Below are 25,761 nucleotides of genomic sequence, written 5' to 3' on the forward strand. Positions count from 1 at the left end.
ATATTTACGCATGTAATCAAAAGTTTCAAAAGAGTTCTCCTGTGGTGCAGCAGGTTAAGGACATGGTGTTGTCACTGCAGCGGCTTGGGTTGCTGCTATGGCGAGGGTTCAGTCCCTGGCAAGGGAACTTCCACGTGCTACAGCTGAAAAAAAAAATTTTTTTTCACTCTGTCATTCTTCTAAGGCTGTATTAACAATCTTACTTTCAGAGAAAGATAAAAATGACTTTTTAATAGAATACAATAGTGGTCTAAGCCCTTAATTACTAGTAGCTGGGTTTCTACGTATTTTTAAAAATTCAAGAATGTACCAGAGGTATAGATTTCTTTTTTTTTTTTTAACTTTGGATTTAGCCCAGCTTTGAAGTATTTAGTTAACGTAGATGCAGAACAAAACTATAGAGACTTAGGATACAAACTGACAAGTAATGAAATAAAGCAGTAAAATAAAATACCAAATGAGTGTAAACAAGCTTTGAATTTTTACAGGCATACAGGGGGGAAAAAAATGGGTCTTGAATGGTATTCAAACTCTGGAGTAAATGAAGATGCAACCTATCCACATTTCAGCAAGTCCTCTAGGTTATTCTAACATGTATAAAGTTCAGCTTCCCGTGCACACAGTTCCGGCGTTACAAAACACCAAGAACAGAGAGATCCTGAATTCCCTCTAAGTCCGACCTGGCGGCAGATTGGAGCCCAGCTTCACGCAAGTTGAATGGCAGGCAGGCCCATCCGCTCTTCCCTTCGTGCCCAAATCTCTGCCTGAGCCCAGCGACCATGCCTCTGCACTCATGACTGACCCCGAGTTCTGATGCGCTGCAGTGATGTGGCCTGGAACCTCCAGAAGGTCCTCGTGGGCTTGGACTGTGTGCCTGTATGCAGGTACACTCACTGCTTTCCAACCATGGACACAGAGACCTGTCGTTGAAGCCCTGCCGTCCCAAGGGCCCAGCTGTGCCTCGGGCATCCCCTCCCCAAACCCACTCAGGTCACAGGTGCTGCCCTCTGGGGATTTCATCCCTGATCATGTTTCCCCTAAACGTTCGTGGAGGAAACACCTGATGTCCCAGAAAACCCACCCAGATGGCCACTAGGTGTCCATCCCGGCCTCCCCTCTCCCAGGCCGAGGCTCCCCACTAGTAAATTACTAGGTGTCAGCAAAAAAAAAAAAAAAAAGGAAACTATGGATTAAAGAACAGCTGTCATTTCAGTAAACAAAGAATGTTGCCTATAAAATTGGGTCGTGATGATCATTGTACAACTATAAATGTAAGCATGTTGCCTACCCTTCGGGTAAACAACAAATGAATGTCACCTCCCATCAAGCCATCTGCCACTACAGCCACCAGGATAGGTGCACCTTGAGAGGGATTCAGGATGGAGAAAAACAAAATATTGGCCCCAGATAGTTAAGATGTATATCAAAGGAATAATTTGATATAGAGACTCTTTTTTTTTGTCTTTTTTCCAGGGCCGCACCTGTGGTATATGGAGGTTCCCAGGCTAGGGGTCTAACTGGAGCTGTGGCCACTGGCCTACGCCACAGCCACAGCAACACAGGATCCTTAACCCACTGAGCGAGGCCAGGGATCAAACCCTCAAGCTCATGGTTCCTAGTCGGATCTGTTAACTTGTTAACCACTGAGCCACGACGGGAACTCCAATGTAGAGACTCTTGACTCTTGCCAAACACAGAAAAGCACTAAAAGCATTAACTTGAGATGTCTGGTATTTGTGACTAGTGTAATCTTTTGATGTTTGACTCCATGCTTTTTTTTTTTTTAAGCAAAAACTCCTATATATCCTGGTTCCTCCCTTACCTCTTTGGATCAGTCCCTCCGAGCTGTCTGAGAAGCTGCCTTCCCTGGCTATAGTCCTCAGTAAGGACACCCAATAAAACATAATTATCAACTTTGAGGTTGCGTATTTTTTTTGGTTGACAAAACAAAACATTATCTCTTCACAGGCTCCAAAAACACTGCCACAACTTACCAGTTCTTGTATTGAAGGTCACCTGCCACTGCCCTGCTGATAAAAACCCAAAGAAGGCCAACATGAAGAGAGGATGCCTTGGGGTGCTGGACAACTGCAATAGATCCCATACTTCCACCATATCCTCCATGGCTCGTCTTCCATCTATCCATCCCTCCATCCATTCATCCCCTCCCCAACAACATGCACACCCAGCCTGTACCTCCAAGTTTTCATTATATGGATTGGGGATTTTTCCTGTGTTATTTTTGTACCACTGATCTCTGGGTTTTGGTGGAAAACTTGCCTTTGTTAGGAATAAAATAGGAAAGCAAGCACCAAAAAAAGAAAAAAAATCATTTGATATGGAAAAGTATATAAAGCACATTTCATTCTTTAAAATACTAAGTCTTTGGAGAGTTCCTGTTGTGGCTCAGTGGTAATGAAAACAAGTAGTATCCATGACAATACAGGTTCGATCCCCGGCTTTTGTCAGTGGGTTAAGGATCCAGCATTTCTGTGAGCTGTGGTGTAGGTCACAAAGGTGGCTCTGATGTAGCATTGCTGTGGCTGTAGCATAGGCTTCACATGTAGCTCTGATGTGACCCCCTAGCCTGAGAACCTACATATACCACAATACATATATGGCATACAACTGGCATCATACCTAATGATGAATCACTGAACATGTTTGCTCTAGAGTCAAGAAAAGGCAAAGATATTCTATAGGTATTCAGATTGTACTGGTGGTCTAGCTCTTGCAGAAAGCCAGAAGGGAAGGAAGGAAGGAAGGAAGGAAGGAAGGAAGGAAGGAAGGAAGGAAGGAAGGAAGGAAAAGAGAGAGAGAAAGAAAGAGTATCCATACAGGAAACAAACTGAAACTATATTTTCAGATGACGTGATCGTATATGCAAATAACCCTAAAGAATCTAGGAAGTTCCCATTGTGGCTCAAATGTAACAAACTCAACTAGTATCCATGAGGATGTGTGTTCAATCCCTGGCCTCACAGTGTATTAAGGATCTGGTGTTGCCATGAACTGTGGTGTCGTTCACTAACTTGGCTTGGATCCAGCATTGCAGTGGCTGAGGCATAGACTGGCAGCTGCAGCTCTGATTTGACCCCTGGGAACGTCCATATGCCACAGGTGCAGCCCTAAAAAAAAAAACAAAACAAACAACAACAACAGGAGTTCCCAACATGGCTCAATCTGACTAGTATCCATGAGGAGGCAGGATAAATCCCTGGCCTTTCTCAGTGGGTTAAGGATCTGGCGTTGCTGTGAGCTATGGTGTAGGTTGCAGATGTGGCTCAGATCTGGCCTTGCTGTAGCTGTGGTGCAGGCCAGCGGCTACAGCTCCAATTGGACCCCTAGCCTGGGAACCTCCATAGCCACGGGTTTGGCCCTAAAAAGCCCCCCCCCCCAAAAAAATCTAAGGGAATTCCCTGGTGGCCTAGGAGTTAAGGATTCGACATTGTGGACTTCCCTTGTGGCTCACAACATAACTACATGGTGTGGCTTCTGCAGTGGCTGTGGCTTAACCCCTGGCTCAGGAACTTCCATATGCCACAAGTGAGGACACTTGTTCTTATTTTTTTTTTTTAAAAAAGTGATTCAGCATTGTCACTGCTGTCGCTCAGGTTCGATCCCTGGCCCAAGAACTTTGGCATGCTGCAAGTGCAGCCAAAAATAGAAGAATCTATAGAAAAATATTAAGATAAATCAGTGAACTGTCCAGGTCACAGGACAAAAAATTCAAAAGCTAATTTTATTTCTGTATGTTAGCAATGAACAATTAAAAAATGAAACATACATTCCAAGAAATTAATGTCTATGCACAATTCAACAGATAAATACCATGTACAATGTTCCCTGCCAGATGCCGTGAGAAAGAAGCCCAGATATGACTATGGCCCTAAAGAACTCACAGCTAGTGCTGGGAGCAAGACAAGGGCACCACCCTGAGCAAAAGAAACAACAAAAAAAAAATGTTCGTTTTGTCACCTCTTCCCTTCCCAAGATTACCTTTTCTTTGCTTCAAAATTAGTGGACATTTTAATAGTCCACTAATTTTGGAAGAAAATTTTGATAGCTGGAAAAGGGGAAATTTGGATGCAGAATCACACACACAGAGGGAAGGCTATGTGGAGATACACAAAGAAAACTCAACGTGAAGATGGAGGATTTGAGTGATGCACCCACAAGCCAAGGAGTGCCTGCCACTACCAGAAGCTAGCAAAGAGCATGGAACAGATTCTTCCCTTGTGCCTTCAGAGGAAGCATGGCCTCTTCAACACCTTGGTGTAGTATTTCTGTATTCTAGAACTGAGACATCACATTTCCATTGTTCTAAGCCACCAAGTTTAGGTGAGTTGGTTCCAGCAGTGTTAGGAAACTAGTATTAGGTGGAAAGGGATCTGGAGGGTCAAACAACCAGTATCCAGTACATAGAGGTGCGGTCAGGCCAGGTGTGCTGTGGGAGCTAAGAGGAGATGGGCCTAATCCTCTTCCAGGAGGAAGCTTCCTGAAAAGGCATGGCTAGAGAGATCTTGGGCAAAGAGCAGACAGACACCTGCCAAGCACATTACAGTGTCGAACAGAATTCTAGGTAGAAGCAGTAGCAAGTACCAAAAAGCACCATGAGAGAGCAGGGCCCCTTTTGGTAACCAGAGGGGATCAAATCATAGAGCATACAGTTCTGTGCATAAATGACAAGAAAAGAAGCGGAGAGGAAAGTAGAGGTTAATTCACTACCTGCATTGAATGTTCTGTTATCTTAAGAAAGATGAGTCGCTGGAGGATTCCAAGTGGGGCCATGCCCAGTTTTCTGACTAGATGAGGCAACAGGAAGGAGCTGGGGTGAGAATTTGTAGAAGGATCACAGGTATCACTGGATCCGAACTGATGCAACATGATGCTGTGATCTTCTCTCACCGGGGAGTTCAGGTAGGAAAGAACCCAAAAGGCAGATACCTGAAAGGATCGGAGATTGGGGTCAGCAGGTGGGGTGCAGGGACAAGGGGGCAGAGGAGGTAAGGAGGTTGTGAAAGATTCTTCTAAAGAAAAAAATTCACATTTTAATTAAGCGGAAGATGGGAGGGAGTGATGGAAAGGGAGGATGTATTAGGAAATTGGAGGTCATGGAGACAGATATTGCAACAAGGTTGAAGAACAGGTCTAGTGGGAAAGAGAGTAGGAGTTGCAAGCCAAGGAGGCTGCAGTCAGGAAATAAGATGCTGCCCTGAAGGTTATGATGGTGGAGGTGAAGCAGCTCTGAGTTGAGGACTCAGGTGACCTCCGTGGAGAGATGGAAGAAAAGGCAAGAAAAGAATTTGGGAAGTTAGGGACTCCGATGTATCTGGTGCATCAGTGGAGGTTGCCCAGAAAGACAATGAAATTCTGTAGGAAAGGGACATCTGTACAGTAGGTGCCAAATTATTTAATGATTGTGGAGTGGTGACAAGGAGATCAGCAGATGCCCAAGACAAAGATTAGAAAGGCAAGCTACAGTGGGAAAGGAGGAGGGTGGAGTGGAGGATTTAGAAGTGGCAGTTGAGGAGTTCCCGTCGTGGCTCAGTGGTTAACGAATCCGACTAGGAACCATGAGGTTGTGGGTTCGGTCCCTGCCCTAGCTCAGTGGGTTGACGATCCGGCATTGCCTTGAGCTGTGGTGTAGGTTACAGACGCAGCTCGGATCCCGAGTTGCTGTGGCTCTGGCGTAGGCTGGTGGCGACAGCTCCGATTACACCCCTAGCCTGGGAACCTCCATATACTCATATGCTGTGGGAGCAGCCCAGGAAATGGCAAAAAGATCCCCCCCCCAAAAAAAGAAGTTGAGAGTTGGGAAAATGCCAGCGTCTTTCTAAGCAGACCAGCTGTCTAGTCTGTGCCACATCAGAATCTGCCCAAATTCTAAACCATTCTTCAGACTTAAGTGAAACATTTCTGATCGCTCTGGGAAATGTTTAAGACCACCCTTCCCACCAGGGTGTGACAGATTCAGGCTGTGTGAGAGCAGGCAAGGGAGAAAGAAGTCCATGTTGCTTATTCTCCGCAATGGTCCACCTCTCCCAGCCTCTATATGCACATCAAAACCATAGGGACAAGGAGAGAAAGCTAAGAAATATTTATTGAGTGCCTGCCACAGGTCAGCGGCTATGTCAGGTTACCATATTTTTTATAATGATTTTTATTTTTTCTATTATAGTTGGTTTGCAGGGTTCTGTCAATTTTCTACTATACAGCAAAGTGACCCAGTCACACACACACACACACACACACACACACACACACACACACATATATACATTCTTTTTCTCACATTATCCTCCATCATGCTCTGTCACAAGTGACTAGATATAGTTTCCAGTGCTATGCAGCAGGATCTCGTTGCTTATCCATATTTAATCCACACAAGAATCTGAGGCATGGCTTTACCTTCTCCATTTCACAGGGGAGGATAAGAAACTCAGAGAGGTTAAAGGATGTGCTCAGAGTCACGTGACATTATAGTGGCTCCGGTATGCAAAAACTGGCTGCAAAGCTCAAGCTCTTTGTGCACAGTTTAGAAAAGGCACGATAGGGGAACTCAGTGGCCCCAAGTGACACTTGTTTCTCTTTGCTTCATTCCCATCAATGTGGTCTTCTCCATGAAAGTGTACCTTTTGGATTCACTCAATTATTTATGATGCAGTGATGTACATTCAAAAAGCATGTCTTAAAACATTGACATATGCAAAGCAGTGGCCTTGGGGGTCAAAGGATATCCTTTAGTAGCCAAGTCACCCCCAAATAATACACTTTTCAAAAACCAGTTGATTTAATACATAAATATAGCTTTAACGTAAGTCCTAGCCCCCACTTCTCCCAGATGGCTGCCCCTAAGCCCTTACCATGTAGAAATTCTGAATCCACTATTGTCCTCAGGAAAAATACCAGAAAAGATTTTTTTCTATAATTCCACTAGACTGAACTCCTTAAGAGAGGGAGTTGTTTCTATTTTCTGTTTCATTCATATAAATCCTTAGTATGAAGAACTGTGCTTAGAACTTTGCAAGGACCCACTGATGTTTGTGGAAAAAATGAACAAGTAAATGAATTAACGAAGGTCCGAGGGAGCATAGGCAGAAGTGATGAAGAAATGAATCCCAATCATCTTTGCTTCACTACAACTCCAACCTCTTTATTAAGGTCTCCTTCCACACCTCCTCTGTTTATCACTTTGTCCCAACCCTTAAAACCCTGGTGCAGTAAGTCAGGGTTTACTGACTCACTTGAATCTGATCATCACTAGATCTATGCGTGGATCTAGAAACGTGGCATGGATGTGGATCCTTTTTCATCCATCAATAAGAAGTTCTAGACTGCCAAAGCTCCGGGTCTCTGTGTGCTCCAGCAACTCTGTCCACTGGGTCCTTCCATTTATAGTACTACTACCATATATTATATAGAAATTAATAATACATCCAGTCCCACATCCAGCTCATACTTTCATCCAATTTCTTCCACAAAGTTCTACTTTCACTTCTAGGCAAATATCTCATTTCACATAAACCACCCTGCCTACCTTCCTTGGCTCCTTATTGCATCTCATTCACTCATTCATTCTAAACATGTTGAATACCTATTAGCCAAGTTTCTTTCATTGAATTTCTGAAGCATCTATTTTAGAGTCCTGTGTCCAGCATATCCAAAACTGGACTTTTGCTTCTTTCCCTGTCAAACCAGCTCTTCTTCCTGACTTGCTATTTCTGGTCATAGAGTCATTGTTCTTTCATGCCCTTAACTTCACTTAGAACTTGGAGTTCATTATCTTTGACTCTTTCCTTCCCACCCACCCACTCTGGCAAGTCTTACAGATCAAATTTTGCAATTATTCTTGCCTGCATTCCCACTTTTTCATTCTAATTGTCCCTAGGGCTTGTCAGGTGCTTGATATCTTCTTATCTTTGAGTGAGTCTTGTACCTGATTTATGCATTCCCAGCATCACCCTCCCTCCAAATCATCCTGGAAAGTACTCCCAAATTAGTCTTCCTAAGACACATATACTATCTTATTCTTATTCTAGAACCCTCAAGTTATCACCATGGTCTACTGAACTATTACCCTTTCTTCTGCAGTGGCGTCCCAATCTCCCTTCCTCCCTCCCTCTCACTTTTTTCCTACCCTTTTTTCTTTCCAAAAAGATACAATGAAATACTACATAGTGGTTAAAAATAACAAAACAGGAGTTCCCGTGGTGGCGCAGTGGTTAACGAATCCGACTAGGAACCATGAGGTTGCGGGTTCGATCCCTGCCCTTGCTCAGTGGGTTAAAGATCCGGCGTTGCCGTGAGCTGTGGTGTAGGTCGCAGACGCGGCTCGGATCCCGAGTTGCTGTGGCTATGGTGTAGGCCAGTGGCTACAGCTCCGATTAGACCCCTAGCCTGGGAACCTCCATATGCCGCGAGAGCAGCCCAAGAAATGGCAAAAAGACAAAAAAAAAAAAATAATAACAAAACACTTCTAGATGAAAAGGTATTGGTTGTTCTTAAAGATACAGCATATTACCACCCGTAGGGAAAAAGGGATAGATAGATATTGATATACAGATACAATATATATTTGTGTGTGTGTGTAGATAAAAAAAAATTGCAACAAGAAAGCAATAACATTTAAGTACCTGCCTCTGAAGAAGGGGAACTATGGATGGGACTAGGCAATAGGTGTAGAAAAGAGAATAATGTGTTTTCTGAATACTGTATAATGTAACTTAATGACTTAGTGGGTATGCATAGTCATCCCCATTTCAAAGTGCAAAAGAGTAAAAAATATTATCCATACATACTTCTACCATCAGGAATTAACAACGTTAACTTTTGTCTTTTGTCAAACTTGCTTCTTCACCTTTGATAGGATATGAAAAATAACACAACTTTCCACCTAACGCTGAAGCTCTTTTATCAAGCTGCCACCTTGAAAAAATCTTCCAATCTTCTCTTCCCTCTACCCTCTACTCAGAAGCAACCTCTACTGTAAGTTTGGTGTGTGTCCTTCCAGCCCAGCCATCCTTTTACATACCTGCATAATCATCCATAACCAATGAATAGATTGGGACATGATGTTTAGGTATCTTAAGCAGTATCTTCCTCTGTGTGATTCCGCTACTTGCTTTTTCACTCAAAAATATGTTTTGAAAATGATCTCTGTTAATACACACCGAGCTATTTCATTTTATTATATTGCTTATTGATATTATAATCTATCTATATATATATATTTTGCTCCTTTTTTTCTATTCATATTTCCTCTATTAATGAAAAATTGGTCTGATGTCTATATCCAGAAGTGGAATTGCCAGTGCTAATTTCAGTTTATGAGAGCTAGCCACATTGCTGCCCAAGGCTGTGTATCATTTTAAAGTCTGTGAGCCCTATAGAGTTATAGCATTCCCCCCAATCCTAACCAACCATTGATATTGTCAAATTTTAACTTTTTTTCCCAATTTGATGAGAGAATTTATTTATGCTATGGTTTTTGATTTGCATTTTCTTATGAAGTTGAACAAACTCTCATGTGTCTATTAGTCACATGGATGTTTTCTTTGTGAATTGGATACTTATATAGTCTTATCCCATTTTTTTCAGTTGGGTTCTTTAACTCATTCAACACATATTTAATGCCTGCTAGGTGTCAGGCACTATTATCATCCCCCAAATGAACATGTACTCCAGGTCCTCTATTAATTGTACTTTAATTTTACCTTTATGGAATAAGCATAAAATTCTGTAATCTACTAGCATCATTCAAGTACTTTAACTTGTAAATCCTTTATATCATTTAGCACAAATACTTGTGTATCAGTTTGTGGCTTTCAAAGCAATCTAACTCCTATAATCTCATTTAATCATCATCACAACTATGTTATGATTCATAATAGACTGTAGTATGGCACCCAAGCAGTGAACTCCTTTGGGGTAAAATTAAAAACTGAACTGAGGAATTCCGTTTGTGAGGCTGGCAGACTACACAGACTTCAAAGCATCATCTTTAAACAAGGACAGTTGCATATTATGCAGCTTAGAGCCCCCATACCACTCAATTATTTGAAAATAGGCAGAGATGATTCCACATGTATGAGGATTCCTATAGGTCAGTGCTTTATGGAGTAGAATTCCTTGCGAATGTCCCAAAAGATTGTGATACATGATGTAGTTGTTATTTGTACATTATTTGCTATATTGACACGAATAAGCACCATGTACTCTTTTAAGATAAATGATGGTCTCTTGCCCATGAGTGCAAAGCTTTTCTAAACAAGGTACTCTAGTCTGCCGATGAAACCAGTAAAATTAGGCTTCATAAAAAAGTGCCGAATAATATGCAGTAAACAGTACACAATATTCTCTGGAGAAGAGTTCTCTGTATTGTCTGAATTTTACACAGTGAGCACACAGTAATTTTATAATAAAAGGATACATTTTTCTATTTTTTCTCAAAAAAAACACATTTAACAACTTGTAGAAATGTTCATGATACATTGTTAAGCACTATTTATAGTATAATCTTGTTTTATTAACAAGTATGGATACGTGCATGGAAAGGATAAGCACTTTAATGCTAAACATGCTAACTTTGTCATAGCGGACTCATCAGTATTTTTGCCTTCTTCTTTGTATTCTTCTGTGTTTTCTCCTAATTTATTTTTAAAGTGAGAATAAAAAAGGTAGTATTTTTAAATGAGATTTTGTTTAGTCACAAAAATAATTAGGAGTTCCCATTGTGGTACAGTGGGTTAAGGATCCACATTGACTGCATGGCTACGTGGGTTCGATCCCCAGCTTGGCAACATGGGTTAAGGATTCAGGATTGCCACAGCTGTGATGTAGGTCACAGCTGTGGCTTGGATTTGATCCCTGGCCCAGGAACGCCATATGCTGCAGATGTGGCCAAAAAAGAAAAATTAATGTCAGCCCGTTTGCTTTAAAATAATGTTTTCCAGTCCTTGTCCAATCTCAGTATCCAACTGCAGAGCTAAGGTTGTTTCTTAATATTTAACAATGTTCCTGGACTTGTGTAACCATCCAGAACAGGCTTGGCTGGCTCTGCAACACAGAGGCAGCCAATGCCTGAAACCAGCCATCTCCTGCCAGAGGCTTGGGTTCTAGCACCAGCTCTTTACCAAATTGCCAGTGGGGTCGTTCTGAGCTTCAGTTTCCACTTCCTTAAAGCAGAGATGTTAATACCTGCCCTGCCTACTGTAATGATTCTCTACAGGGAGCTAATGAAAAATATTTACAAAACAATATTGAAGGCTGTGAAGTTATACAAATGCAGGTTGATGATGTTATTATAGAACCCCCAAACTCAGGGCAAGAGAGACAACCATCAGCTTTCTTATGGAGACAAGGAGAGCTAAAGTGCTTTAAATAATCTTTTTTGAATCCCTCCCTCCTTGAACTATCATTTTGAGAAGTCATATTTGTCAAAGCAGTTATTTAATAATTATCTCTTAGGATCATAAGTAAACTGTGACTAAAGACTAAACCACAAAGACTAAACCAGAGCACAACAGTGTTGCTATGTGTGCCCACAGCAAGCACAGAGGCCTGTCAGACTTGTTAATTCAATTGCTATCAATTTACAAAGAAAACACAACACTTTCTCAGGAAGAAGTAATTTCACTAAGGTCATTGTTATCACAGCCATGACCATTACCTCTTCAATCCACAGAAAATTGACAGAGCAGCCATCATAAAATAAAATCTCGATTGATCAAAAGCCAATTAATAAAACCATCAAATAACAAAAATATTTTTCAGACTCCTTTCTTTCAGCCAAAACATTTTACAAGAAAACACTGTGCTATAACAGAGTGATTTAAGAATCAGAAAAGGTTAAGTACTATAAAAGCAAAAATTCTTGGTCTGCACTCCATTCCCAGTGACCAGAACTAGGACTATTTTTCAAATAAATTTAAAGAATTGATTATAACAATAAAATAAATCATATATATTATGACCAAGACATCACCAGACCCTACATCATCAAAGAAAATTTTCTTTAGAATCAATATGCTCTACTAATCAAGGGTAAGCATGAAGACTTTCCATGGTTGGAAGTCTTGATGTATTATATTTCCCACTTTCTCCACTGAAATCAGAAAGTATTCCAAATTGTAAAAATTGGCCATAAATTTTTTTTACTTTATGATTTTTATTTTTTCCATTATAGTTGATTTACAGTGTTCTGTCAATTTCTACTGTATAGCAAAGTGACGCAGTCATACAGACATATATATATTCTTTTTCTCTTGTGATTCCTCCATTCACTAGATGTATTGACTATATTTTAAATCATTCCTTTAGTCATAAGCCTTCACTTCCTCATACATACATCTCTGTTTATATATGAATGTCCCACTTTCCCAATGTTCTCTAAGCTTGTTAAGGCAAAGCACTTTTCTTTTTTTCTGTATATCCCCTGGAAAAAATCAAATATAAACTTTTGATGGAAATAATAAAGATGAGTAAACATATACAAAGGCAAATAAATACTTAGAACCCAGCCCTTGAGGTCCTCTGGATTCCACACTGAAATTTCATCAGTCACAAGGAGTAGTTGAAATTTAGGATATTCTTTTTCCTGCTTTTCTTACAAAGCTATATCTTATACCCAGAAGAACACATTAAGAGTCCTCATATTTTTACTTCAAACAATTTTCAGATAACATAACCCAGTCTGTACTTAATTCATATTTTTGCTTCTCAGAACTTGTGAGCCTGTGTTATGTAAGCAGCAGTACCATATAACTTGCTGCAGTGTGAAGGTAAGAAAAAGAAGAGGAAAGATGGAGTGCTAATAGGCTTCCAGACCCAAAGAAGTTAACGAAAGAACCCTGTAAATAATAATCCAATATGACAATTTTGTGCGTACATAGCCCAACCCTGTAGAGTTGAGGGGTTCATGAAAAGCTTTTCAAAGCAGGGAATGTGTAACTGGGTTTTGAAGGATGAATAGGAGTCTTTATCTGTCAAAAATAGAAAGTCAATGAAAATACAACCATCAGCTATAACTAGAAAACATATGGAAAACAAAGCAAATACTGATGCTTTAATAAATCAAAACAGAGGTATAAACATATGTGAAAATACAACTGTAATTATCACTGGGTTCTTACCTTTGGTTGCTTAAGCAATATACCTGTGTCTTCTAGAGCTGGAAGTCAGTGGTATATCCAAAACAAACAAGGATACAGTATAAATCATGACATTGTCAAAATCCAGGTTCTAATTTAAATAAAGAAATAAATATGCAAAACCAGCTAGTTTTCTTACTCATTCCCAGGGAAAGAAACGGTTCTGTGGCATTGACAAAGGAGGATTTTCATGAGTCGGTACTGGATTTGCGGATTTGTATACAGATGAAAATAACAGCAACCAAATCACCATTATCCCTTGTGAGAGCCCGAGCTTATTAATATGTGTGAGAGTTTGGGATGGAAGGGAGCGTCTTAGAACTATACCTCTTAACATATTTGAAAGTAAATTTAACCACAGGAAATAGTATCTGATGAATTTCATGAAGTTATAGTATCAATTCACCCAGGGTTACAATCTGGAAAGAACTGTCTAGGTTTTTTACAAAGTATAACTAAATTTTTAAATGTAGCAGCGTCATAATAAAAACCATTAAAATACAAATAGGGTGCACTTATTTATTCATTGATCTGTTTATTCTGTATTTTGTGGAAGAACTGCCATGTTTGAAATATACCCAGTCAGAAATAAAATAGGATGAGTCTGAGCTTGCCTGAAAGAATAATTCATACTTTAGATGTATAAAAAAAAGTAAGATATGCCAGTTAGTGTCTAAATGATATTCTAATGATCTAAGAGTAAATTTCCCTCAGAATTTTTAATGCAATATTTAACAGTTTACACACTCACAAAACTCTTTTTTCTGCTTTATTGCGGAAAATCAGAATTTCATGAAATAATAAATACTGTCTCCATGTAGCATGACTGCCCTCATTTTAACCTAACAACTCTAAAAATATGTCATTCTTTCTCCAGGACTTGCAGTATTTGTCCTGCTGAAAAATTAGCCACTGAACAACTCAGTAATGTTTACTGCCTCAGTTCAATGGCTTCACCTTCCAGTAGGGCTACTAGGCTTGCAAAGGAGAAGATACTCAAGGTGCCTGGCAAAGAAAATTAACAGAGTACCGAGTAGTTTCAGAAAACTGGCTTTTGGATTCGAGAATTTTTTTAAAATTTTATTTCTAATTATAAAATAAAGCATGTTTCATAAAATTTGGGCAATACAGAAAGAAAGAAAATAAAAAATACATCGTTGCCATTTTGGGATAATCAATATTAACATTTTGGTTTATGCATATACATATAACTATGACATACAATTTAAAATATAGTAAATTTAATTTCATTTCTTATCATTTTATACTACTAAATATCTATCTAAAGCATCCTCTTTCAGATTACATAATCGATCATATTATTCCACTATTTATTTAATTTTCTTATCATTGGATATTTCCTCTGGTCTAAAATATTTCAAAATAAGTGTTCTAATTCTGAAATTCTTATGCATACTTGTGATTATTATTTTCTTAGAAATGAGATTACTAGATTAAAGTGTATTACCATTCTTAACACTTTCAATTTTTATTGGCAATATAATTTCCAGAAAATCTGTGTTTACCTGTTTGACTTTAAATGACTCTCATATATAATTTGTTGACTTCTTTCAATTTTTCCCTGATCAATCAAAATTTTACCAAATATCCTGCTTTGACCTACTTTTTTGCCATCTTGTAGTTAAATACAAACCTTTAAGCTGCTAGTGTGTGTGATTTTCATAAATCAACTCATTGCAAACTTCCTCCAAACTTACCAGTGTGGCCACTTTCATCACAATTTAGCTTTATGCTAGAATGCTATTGTGTCAGTCTCACTATATCATGCTCCTCTTTAAGCAGAGTTACACAATCTACTTAGGAAAATAAGCCCCTTGCTCTGAGTGACATGGCTTAAACCCATCTCTGTGAAATTAATTGTAAACATTTCAAAAAGCACAAGATGGTAGCAAATGTTAAAAATGACAGGTACAAAGGAATACACATAATGAATAGACATTCAAGGAAAAATTCTCAAGACTGGAAGAAATTTAATTTTAATTTAATTTTCTCAAAGCAAAATAAATGATTTAAATTCCAAAACTGTGATAGTGTATTGACTTCATTTTATAGAGGAGGAAATGAAGGCTGGGAGATGAAGTCATTTGGCCAAGGTCATAATGGCCTGTATTGTGTCAGTTAGCTGGGATTCACACCCAGAGAGGGTTGCCGGATTTTGCAAATACAGACGCAATAGACGTATGTCCCAAACATTGCATGCAACAAACTCACACTAAAAAAATTACTTAATGTTCATCTGAAATTCGGATCTGACTGGGTGTACTGGTTTTTATCTGGCAACTGTACACGAGGGCCTAGCTCATCCCAGAGCACCACAATGCCTTAATTATCTACAAGGTTAGAACATGAAAAATCAGGTCCATCAATTGCCATTTCAGCCATGCTTATCTAACAGCAATAGCAAAGAACACTATATATGAGAAAACACTTGTTTTTCACCAACTGGTGTTCAGTTTCTCATGCATAAGTTGGATGAGAGCCCCTAGGCACATTAGCAAACCCCTTAGCTCATTACCTGCACAGAAGTGCTCAAAAATGATAGTTTTATTACTACCTATTATATTATGATTATCTTCTTCACATTTAAGAAATTTTCTCCTTGAAATAGTTTAATGTTTCTTAATAACCCAGTTGGGATGTATCATTCCTCAAAGTACTCAGACCCTCTGTAGACCTCCTTAATATTCTTTCTTGTTTGTTTGTTTTCTTTTTTAGGCATGCACGTGAATCATATGCAAATTCCCAGGCTAGAGGTCGAATTGGACCTGCAACTGCTGGCCTATGCCACAGCTACAGCAGCAAAGGGTCCTTAACCCAGTGAGCGGGGCCAAGAATCAAAGATGCATCCTCATGGATACTAGTTGGGTTCATTTCCTCTGGGCCTTTTAAAGGCTACAACCCCAGCATATGGAGATTCCCAGGCTAGGGATACAATTGGACGTGTAGCCACCAGCCTATGCCACAGCCACAGCAACACAGGATCTGAGCCGTGTCTGCAACCTACACCACAGCTCACAGCAACACTGGTTCCTTAACCCACTGAGCGAGGCCAGGGATCGAACCTGCAACCTCATGGTTCCTAATTGGATTCGTTAACCACTGAGCCATGTTGGGAACTCCAGGAAAGACTATTCTTAAATTGAGTGTTCACTTTACCTCTTTTATACCAACTATGGCCACTTACTTTTTGGTGGGGGTGGTTTTTGCGGCACCACGTTAGATTTAAATGCAGAGGTTTTGAAGTCACAGGCCTGAGTTTGAATCACAGCTCCAACAATCACTAGCTCTGGGATTTGGAACATGATACTGAACTTACTGGGTTTCAGTTTCAGTATCCATGGAATGGTCATGATAATATCTTGCAGATTTGTTCTGGGGACTAAAATGAGATGGTTCAGCCTTCCTAAAGCATGATAAGCACTTGATAAATGACTATTATCATAATTTTTGAAAGACAAAGATGAGAATTAAGTTTTATTTTACAAGAATTAGTTTACTGTCATAAACTTGTCTGCTTTCTTAAAAAAGTTGAAAATACATTTTCTGGTTAAGAAATATACTAGGGTTAATTAGAGCAATCTTTTTCTAGTCCTACCTCATACATAAAGATGTAATCCAAACCCATATACCTAAAAATAAGATAATGGATTGGGAACCTGCCCCCATACATAGCTGTGGCATATTCATTCTCTCATGGACCGCTTGTTATTCAAAACATTCTTAAATGATTCAACAAATTCAATACAACAGTTGGAGCAGTAATTTTTTGGGGGGAGGAGGGGTGCCGAACTCACAGCATGTGGAGATTCCCAGGCTAGGGATCGAATTGGAACTGTAGCGCGGGCCTACACCACAGCCACAGCAATACCAGATGCTCGACCCATTGAGCGAAGCCAGGGATCAAATCTGTATTCTCATGGTTACTGGTCAGATTCATTTCCACTGAGCCATGACAGGAACTCCTGGAGCAATAATTCTAATAAAACTTTCTTCCTCCTGCCACCTTAACTCCTGGAGCAATAATTCTAATAAAACTTTCTTCCTCCTGCCACCTTAACTCCTGGTTGACATCATAAAACTTCATAGGCCGACAGCTGCAGCTCCCAGGATGCCATGATACTGCAGCATGATTTGGTATATACATGAAAGTATGTTCTTTTCTGAGGTGATCCAGGATTTCAATCAAAACAAAACAAAATTAAACATACTCTTACTCTCTTGGATTTAGGTAAATCAGAAAAATGTTCTAGGATGTATGTTTTGTTTTCCCTCCAAAGGGTGGTTAGCTGGACCCAGTCTATCAATTTCTTTTCCTGGGGCCTGCAGTAACCTTGACTGATGGAAAGAACATAGCCTCAATGGATTATCTGTTTAGTAAGCTACTTTTAGTCTGGGTCCCGTTCTTGCTTTGTCAGCTCCCTCTAAATCTCGATAATCCTATTTAAACTGCCTCTAACTATAGATACTCATGTGCATGACATTGATTCTTCCATATTTTCATTTCAAAAAGTGTGTGCTTCAAGGGATTCTGACTCTTGGCCCTAAATTATTAAATGTTTGATAGTCGGCCTTCCAATACACCAAGACCTTCAGTCAGAGGGATCAATGATGTGTCCTTAGCACTTATAAACATAATAATCACGTCTCATGTAATTCCTTATTTAATGTCTGTCTTCCCTGTAAGACCTTTTTTTTTTTTTTTTGTCTTTTTGCCTTTTCTAGGGCCGCTCCCGAGGCATATGGAGGTTCCCAGGCTAGGGGTCTAATTGGAGCTGTAGCCACTGGCCTGCACCAGAGCCACAGCAACACAGGATCCGAGCTGCATCTGTGACCTACACCACAGCTAGAGGCAACGCTGGATCCTTAACCCACTGAGCAAGGCCAGGGATCGAACCTGCAACCTCATGGTTCCTAGTCGGATTCATTCACCACTGTGCCACGATGGGAACTCTACCCCTGTAAGACCTTTAAACTCCATAAGCGCAGGGACGGTGTTTGTGTCGTTCACTACCGTAACTCCAGTGTCTAGTTCAATGCCATGCCTAGTCATTCATTCAACAGATACTTATTCCTCTAATCACTGGGACGTCAAACAAAACTAAGTTCCTGCCCTCACGGCGTATGCATTCTAGTGGAGGAAGAAAAACAGTAACAATGCAGGAAACACAAAGAAGTCAGATGGTGATCAATAACATGATAAAGCAAGGCAGAGGGATAGAAAATGACGGGGGGCTGGGGCAGACTGTTTTTGATGGGGTAAATAGGGAAGCCCTCATCCAGCAGGGATCTCAATATAGGCACAGAGCTAGCCACAGCCAGATCCTGCCTGGCAAGGAAACATGCTCCAGGCCCAAAGGCAGGACTGTGTTTGAAATATTTAAAGAACAGAAGGAGGCCAGGCAGCTAAGTTAGAGGAAGCAAGGGGAGGATGGGGTAGGAATTAAGGTCTTAGCGCACAGATCATGTAAGGAACCCTGAAGGCTTTTAGAGCAATTCGGTGAGAGATGGCGGTGGTTCAGACCAGGATGCCAAAGTGGAGGTGGCGAAAAGGGGATAATTTTTTAAGCTAGAGACCATAAGACTTGATGGTTGATTGGATGTGGGCTGTGAGTGAAAGACTGGAATCAAGGATGACTTTAGATTTTTGGTTTTTGTCTTTTTTTTTTTAGGACCATACCCACAGCATCCTAGGCTAGGGGTCAATCTGGAGCTGTAGCCTCTGGCCTATGCCACAGCCACAGCAACATGGGATCTGAGCCACATCTGTGGCCTACACCATAGCTCACACAACACAGGATCCTTAACCCACAGAGCGAGGCCAGGGATCAAACCCACATCCTCATGGATATTGGTCAAGTTTGTTACCACTGAGCCATAGCAGGAACTCCTAGATTTTTTTTTTTACCTAAACAAATATATAAGAGGATGCAATATAATGAGGTAGGAAGGACACCAAGAAGAACAAGATAGGGTGGAGGGAGATTGGAGGTTCTGTTTGGAAAATAAGTTAGGGCATGTCTGTACCTCAGCAATATCATTGAAATGAATAAATGAAAAGCTTATGCATTTTCTTGTACCTGTAATTGCTTTATTAATCAGGATTCTAGCAAGAGGAAATGAAGGCTGTGTAGTTCTGAGAGCAGCAATTACTGATAACAAGTTAGACAGTAGACCTGCCTTCCACTGCCTTGAATGCAAAGTTTCTAAAACAAATTCCACTGGGAAATTTGAGTGTCCAGGATGCCGTGATACTGTAGCATGATTTGGTATATACATGAAAGTGTGTTCTTTTCTGAGGTGATCCAGGATTTCAATCAATTTACCTCCCCAAAATAGCTAATATACAGCAATATATTAATTTAATATACATTTATTAAGTACCTGTTAACTCTTCTTTATTTAGTAAACTTTAGAGTCTAAAATATGTAAAATGTATAAGATTGAGAAAGTGCTATTGCTCTTATTCGGTTAAAAAAAATAGGTAGTATTACATACAAGGCACTGGGGTAGGGAGTGGCCATAACATCACTCACTATGAGAGGCATTCTAGTCTAACAGTCAGGAATATCATCTTTGAATGTTAGACACACTTTGGTTCAAATTCCAAGCCTCCCACTTGCTAGCTGTGTTACCTAGGGCAAGTTATAAAACTTTTCTGTTTCTTATATATGATAACCCTTACATGTAGAATCTTTTAAAATGATATAAATGAACATTTACAAAACAAATAGACTCACAGACATAGATAATTTATAAACAAACTTATAAATAGAAACATAGAAAAAAACTTATAAATTACCATAGAATGACAGCAAGTAATCCTAAAATTAATATAGACCCATAAAAGACCCAGAATCATCAAAGCAATCCCGAGGAAAAAGATCAAAGTAGGAGGCATAACCTGCACAGACTTCAGACAATACTATAAAGCTACAGTGATCAAAATAGTGTGGTATTGGCATAAAAACAGACACATGGATCAAGGGAGTAGATGAGAGAGCCCAGAAATAAACTCATACAGCTATGGTCAGTGAATCTTTGACAAAGGAGGCAAGAATATACAATGGAGGAAAGATAGTCTCTTCAGCAAGCAGTGTTGGGAAAGTTGGACAACCACATGTAAGCCAATTAAGTTAGAACACACCCTCCCACTACACACAAAAATAAACTCAAAATGGCTTAAAAACTTAAATATAAGACATAACACCATAAAACTCCTACAGGAGAACATAGGCAAAACATTCTCTTGCTTAAATCATACCAATGTTTTCTCAGGTCAGTTTCCCAAGGTAATAGAAATAAAAGCAAGAATAAACAAATGAGACCTAATCAAACTTATAAGCCTTTGTACAGCAAAGGAAACCCATTAACAAAATGAAAAGACAACCTGTGAAAGAAAATATTTGCAAATGACATGACAACATGAGATAAATTTCCAAAACATACAAACAGCTCATGCAACTCAATAATGAAAAAACAAACAACTCCATCAAAAAATGGGCAGAAGACCTGAATAGACATTTCTCAAAAGAAGACATACAGAACAGGCACATGAAAAGATGCTCTATATTGCTAATTATTGGAAAAATGGAAATCAAAACTACAATGTGGTACCACCTCACACCAGCCAGAATGGCCATCAACAGAAATTCTACAAATAGTATCAATGAGGATGTGCGTTCAATCCCTGGCATTGTTCAATGGGTTAAGGACCCGGTATTGCCATTAGCTTTGGTGAAGATCACAGAGACGGTTTGGATCTGGTGTTACTGTGGCTGTGGTGTAGGCCAGCAGCTGCAGCTCCGATGTGACCCCTAGCCTGAGAATTTCCACATGCCACAGGTGCAGCCCTAAAAATAAATTAATTGATAAAAATAAATGCTAGAGAGGGTATGGAGAAAAGGGAGCTCTCCTATACTGTTGGAGGGAATGTAAATTGGTACAGCCACTGTGGAAAACAGCATGGAGGGTCCTCATAAAACTAAAAATAGAGATGCCATATTATCTAGCAATCCCACTTGTCTGCAAATCCCATATTTGTCTGGGCAAATATCCAGACAAATCTCTAATTCAAAAAGAATCATGCACCCAATGTTCATAACAGTGCTATTTACTATAACCACGACATGGAAAAACCTAAATGTCCATCAACAGATGAATAAAGAACATGTGGTGTACATACACAATGAAATATTACTCAGCCATTAAAAAGAATGAGATACTGCCATTTGCAGCAACGTGGATGGATCTAGAGATTATCATACTTAAGAGACATGAGTCAAGAGAAAGACAAATCCTACTATGTAGCCCAGGGAATTCAATACCTGTGATAAACCATAATAGAAAAGAATATGAAAAATAAAGTACATATATATATGTAATGGAATCAATTTGCTACTTTGCTGTACAGCAAATATTACAATATGAAAAGGTAACTTAACTCCAAACTGGACAAAATATATGAAACAGTTTTCTTCAAAATATTGGGCAACAGATAGCACAGGAGTGTGATACTTGAGAGAGGAGAGAAAATGAGTTCAACCCTGCCCAGAGGCAATTTCTGAACGGTGGCATAAGAAAAAGGATATTAAGTAGATCCCAACAGTCTTGCTTAGTTGAAAAGTCAGAAACATGATCTTGGAGTCTAAGCAGCTAGAATCTGCATAGCAGAGTTCTAGAGAGGAGGAAGCTATACAAAGAAAGAACTCCAAAATCTGCAGAGGGGTCTCTTCGAGTTTTTGGAGGAATACTGCACATGCCTAGGCTGAAACCCCACAGGCAATGAATAACTGCCAGGGAACTAAATTATAAATAATTCACAGAATTCATACAGACCATGGAGACAGTCAAGTTTCTACCTGTCAGCTTGCAGAGATCTCATTGAAGACTCAGGCATTAATAGAACACACAGAAAAGCCACAGTTTAGTAGTAATGCTAAACTGGATCTAGTGTAAAGGACATCTTAATCTACCATAACAAATCTTAAAACAAGCTTATAAAGCATCCAGCAAGTCTCCAAGTAACTCATCTCCGTTTCTCTCTTTTAGGGAGGCAAGAAATAGCCAAAGACTTCACAATGTCACATCATAATGTTTGGCACTCACTCAGAAATTACTTGACACAAAAAAGAAGAAAGAAAATGTGATCCCTAATCAGGAGAAAAATCAGTTGCCAGTTGCAAATCTAGAAATGACAGAGAGGATGCTACAATTGGCAAACAAGGAACTTAAATATATATATTGTGTAAATGTATAATATAATATATTATATAAATATAATAATATATAGATATTATTATATGTATTGAATAACTATATTATATATTATATAATTACATATTATATAAGCATATATAAATATATATTTTAAATATGCTTAGGAATTCAAAACAAAACGTACATAATGAGTAAAAATGTGAAAGATGTGAAAAAATATGAAATACATAAAAAAATAACAAATGGAATTTTTAGACATTAAAAATTAGAGATTAAAATTAGACTTTCTGAAATGAAAAATTCACCAGATGTCTATTAGTGGAATAAACAATAAAGAAGATAGGCTCAATAAACTTGAAGACATAGCATTAGAAGCTCACCAAACTGAGGCAAGAGCTAGAACTTCAGAGTCTCAGTGACTCATGAGACTGTATTAAGTGGCTCAACATAACTGGTGTCCTAGAAGGTATACTGTGAAAACAAACATTTGAAGAACTAATGGTCAACAATTTTCTAAATCTGATGAAAAGTGTAAACCTGCGCATTCAAGGATCTCAATGAACTCACACAGAATAAACAAAGACAATCACACCAGACAAATATGAGCCCAATTACTGAAAATAAGTGGTAAAATTTTTTTTTCTTAACACCCAGAAAGGGAAAATAGGTACATTACCTACAGTGGGAAAAAAGACAAATGAATAGTCACAACCTTTTCATAGAAACAATATAAGCCAGAAAACAATGGAAAAATATGTTTAAAGTGTTGAAAGAAAGGAAATACTATAAATTTATATTTCTGTACGAAGGAAAAAGAATTTTCAAAAACAAAGACGAACAACTTTTTTTTTTTCGGGCAAATAAAAATGAAGCTTACTGCTAGCAAATCTGTATTATAAAAAAATGGTAAGGGAATTTTTTAGTTTTTAATCCGACTACATCCATAATAACAAAATACATTACCAGACTAAAAAGGATAATTAAAAACAAAGACTGTCAGTTTGGTTAGAAAAGTAAAATGTAACTATATGTCATTTACAAGAAATAAAATAAGTTTTATATACAAAGATAAGTTAGAGGTAAAGGGACAGAAAAAGGTGTAATAAGTAAAAGAGTTGGTTTATCTATATTAATATCTATATTCAAATCAAAAAGTATTACTAAAAATAAATGGGGATATTTAATAATGATAAAAATGTAAATTCATAAAAAAGGCATAATAATCCTTTTTGTATATGCACCTAATGACAAAGCTTCAAAAATTCATGAAGCAAAAATTGTCAGCATCAAATTTATAGTCAAAACCACAATTACTTGTGATTTTAACACTTCTTTCTCAGAAATTGCTAGAACAAATTTAAAAATCAGTAATAAACTAGATTTTGAGCAACCAGTTTAACCTAACTGATATTTATAAAACACTGTACCCAACAACTGCAGAATACACATTCTTATCTATTTCAACTAAGATAGATCATATGCTGGACCATAAACCAAATCACAGTAAATTTCAAAGGACTGTTATTAAACAGAATATATTCTGTGTGCAAAACAGAATGAAATTATAAATCAATAACAGAAGGATATCCAGAAAATCTCCAAATATTTGTAAATCTAATAACACATTCCTAAATAATGCCCGCATCAAAGAAAAACTCACAAATAAAATTTTTAAATATTCTTAACTAAATTATAATAAAAATGCCACATTTCAAAATTTGTGGGATGCAGCTAGAGCTGTATTTGGAGACAAATGCTAGCTTAGCTTTAAATACTTGTAATAGAAGGAATAAAGGTTTAAAATCAATGATCTAAGTTTCTGCCTTAGAAACTAGAAGATGAGCAAATAAAGCAAATCAATTTAGAAGGAAGGAAATCATCAAACAAGCAGCAGAAGTCAATGAAATGGGTAAAGAAAATCAATAAAGGTAAGATTTGGTTCTTGGAAAGATTAATAAAATTGAAAGCCTCCTAGCTAGAGTGACTGAGAAAAAAATACGTAAATTCCCCACAGTAGGTTTGGCACAGTTCTAGGCAGAACTGTAGCATTTCTGCAAATGTCTCCAGGCTTCTCCACAACTACCATCCCTTCTGCCTTAGTCAGTCCACTTTCTGCCCCAGGAACCTCTCCAGAACATAGCAACCGAGGGGTTAAAGCTTTACATAGTATATACCCTCTCAGATCCTATGCTGGTCAAAAAGCCTGGAGTTTTATCCTTCGAGGCTTTATGGTCTAGTGATTGTTCATTATTTTGATCAGCACTGCTGACTGCAGGTGACCTGGTAAAAATGAACAGTAAGACAGGAGCTGACATTTTAGAAGATTTCATTTATTATCACATCCAAAATTGAGTCCAAAAGGAATTTTCCCGGAGTCATAGAAAAGGCTAGTTTGAGGTTTTTGAATGGTCTTCTTCTGGCTAAATAAACACCGTGCTTTTTGTTGGGAATAGAAATCCCCCAAATTAACCGTCACTCATGACAGTTTATGGTGCTCTAACTGCATAATATCCAAAGTCATCTAGAAATAGGCAGTGAAAGAAAATATAAGGTTTTTCAAGGCAACATTTAAACTGGGAAAACAGTGATCTTCGGCTTAAATGTTTTTTCTGTATGATATTCTATTTTCAGAATTAAAAAAAACAAGAATTATACCAAAGTGCTTCCTATCTAAGATAGACCTTAATAGAAACTAGAATTCAATTTTTACTTTAAAAAAAATCATCTCAAAGTTTATTTAAAGTAGGTTTTTTTTGGGGGGGGGTGCCTTTTTAGGGTTGAACCGGCAGCATATGGCTGCAGCTGCTACACCACAGCCACAGCAACACCAGATCCAAGCTACATCTGTGACCTATGCCACAATTCAGCAACGCTGGATCCTTAACCCACTAAGCTAGGCCAGGGCTCAAATCTGAGCCCTCATGGATACTAGTTGGACTGAGCCACAATGAGATCTCCAAGGGTTTTTTTTTTTTACTTTAAATCCCATTAACAAATAGATTAAGAACACAGACTCTGAAGCTAGAGTTCCATAGTTAGCATCCCAGCTCCACTACTTTTTTTTTTTTTTTTTTTTTTTTTTTTTGCTTTTTAGGGCCTGATGCACGGCATATGGAGGTACCCAGGCTAAGGGTCCAATTAGAGCTGCAGTTGCTGGCCTACACCACAGCCACAGCAATGTCAGATCCGAGCCTCATCTGCAACCTACACCACAGCTCACAGCAATGCTGGATCCTTAACCCACTGAGCGAGGCCAGGGATCGAACCTGCAACCTCATGGTTCCTAGTTGGATTCCTTCCCACTGAATCACGAGGGGAACTCCACCAGCTCCACTACTTACTAGCTATGTGTATAGGCAAGTTACTGAATCTC

General features: G+C 38.8%; 1 protein-coding gene across 1 annotated transcript in view; it reads right to left on the reverse strand.

Moving 5' to 3' along the window:
- The window catches only part of CNGA1 (cyclic nucleotide gated channel alpha 1), a 72,476-nt gene that overhangs the window by 13,210 nt on the left and 33,505 nt on the right, over positions 1 to 25,761 (reverse strand). The window lies entirely within an intron of this gene.

Source organism: Sus scrofa, chromosome 8 (assembly GCF_000003025.6).
Source record: "Sus scrofa isolate TJ Tabasco breed Duroc chromosome 8, Sscrofa11.1, whole genome shotgun sequence".
In the NCBI taxonomy this organism is placed as follows: domain Eukaryota; kingdom Metazoa; phylum Chordata; class Mammalia; order Artiodactyla; family Suidae; genus Sus; species Sus scrofa.